General features: G+C 29.5%; 1 non-coding gene across 1 annotated transcript; it reads left to right on the forward strand.

The window, feature by feature from the left end:
- Nucleotides 1-373: 373 nt before the first annotated feature.
- Nucleotides 374-445, forward strand: TRNAT-UGU (transfer RNA threonine (anticodon UGU)). The gene has a single exon. It is a non-coding gene; the product is annotated as a tRNA-Thr (tRNA).
- The last annotated feature ends 1374 nt before the right edge of the window (nucleotides 446-1819 follow it).

Below are 1819 nucleotides of genomic sequence, written 5' to 3' on the forward strand. Positions count from 1 at the left end.
TGTCAAGTGTTGGTTTAGTCAAAATGAACTTCAATTGTTTAAAGGAAAGAATGTTCTATTTATTCTCTAAAAAGATGTGTGTTCAATGCATTTATTCGAAGATCTGCTTGAGGTTGTTCTAGTAACAGATGACGAAGAAATCATTAAGTATCACCTTGCTGATGGTAACAATTATACTTTGATAAACTTATATTCCCTTTCTATTTTCATCCGGATAACTTAATAAAAAAATTAAATATATGGATGGAATTTTTTTTTTTTGGTTTCTAATAATATTTACTTTCTTTAATGAGTTAAAAAGTTATTAATATGAAATTAAGGTACTTTATAAATTACTAAAAAAATACTTAAATATTGAAATTTGTTTTCATCTGCCCTTATAGCTCAGTGGTAGAGCGTCAGTCTTGTAAACTGAAGGTCTGTAGTTCGATCCTGCATGAGGGCAAATTGTATTTCCTTTTTATTTATTTTTGGAAATTCTAGCGCTTTGTTGAGAAATTCAGTTTAACTTTCTTTTGAACATTTTGTTTTTATTTTTTAAAAATTTTAGTGTGTCTACTACTAAAGGGTACCATAAAGCATTAGATATACTAACTATATCTTAAACCCAAAATACTAAAAGACTAGTTTGTATAATGAGTGAGAGGAAAAAAAGGAAATGTTGTTAAGTCATAAAATTTTCATAATGTCCTTAAAAACACATATTGACACTTGTTAGGTTAACTTGTTTTTTAAGGGGTCTTTGGCATATTCAATTGCTTAAAATCTAATCGATTAAAAATGCATTATGGCTCTAGATTAGTTGTTGACTAAGTAACACTTACAGTTTATATCAAAAGAGCATCAGGTAGCCGACTCGTCATATTAGACTCATGTCAGTGTCAGTGCCATATATTTACATAGTATCAACATATATAACTATATTTATTTAAACAATTTTCTCAAATTATTATGAGTTTCGTGACCCACGTGTGTTGTGTCAATACTTCACAAGTTGTTGACATCTTTGCTCATGAGAAATCCGTCAAATTGTTCTAGGTTGCTCTCTGGTTGATATTTCTTTGGTCTTTTGTGATGAATAAAGACCTAGGTGCCTTTTAATTTGGATTTTATGAATGAAACATATGTCTTTCCCTCCAATTTGGAAACACGTGTCCTTAGGGTAAGGAAAAACACACACTTGTCAAGTCAAGAGATCTCAAGATCTTAACAATTATATGAACATTAAACAACTCAAATTTTTACTTCACCAAATATACTACAAACACATCTTGAAATATGAGTATTTTGGCCTTCGTTATAACAACTAAAATCCATAACTGCACGTTGCTGAGTATTTGAACCCGAAAGAAATTGCATTTAAACAAATGCTATTCAACCGCAGATTGCAATGATGAATTTCACCGAGTAAAGAGGGCGAGGCTATGTTTGTTTTAATACAAAAAGTAGGATTTAAAATTCACATGATGTATAATTGTGCTCATAATGCGAGCTTTAAAATATGTAAGCAAATGCATAGTTTATAACCAATAATATAGAGTGCAATGCCTAAGTTTGTTGAATCTCATGTATTTTTCATATAAGATTTCTTTTAGCACTACAAGAAAAAGCATTTGTTGATAGCAATTTATGCCAGAGGCAAAAACCATCACATGAAAAGTCTTGTTGTCAAGGGTAAAAACCCCTCAGAATGCAAAATAAAAAAATGAAAAACTGAAATGTGAGGGGTTACTTTAACACCCCGATTTAGATTATTCTCTTTTATTTGAATTATTTATAGTTATTTTCATTTTATTTAATTATTATATGATAATAATTA

The sequence above is a fragment of the Vicia villosa genome, unplaced genomic scaffold (genome assembly GCF_029867415.1).
Source record: "Vicia villosa cultivar HV-30 ecotype Madison, WI unplaced genomic scaffold, Vvil1.0 ctg.004290F_1_1, whole genome shotgun sequence".
Taxonomy (NCBI): domain Eukaryota; kingdom Viridiplantae; phylum Streptophyta; class Magnoliopsida; order Fabales; family Fabaceae; genus Vicia; species Vicia villosa.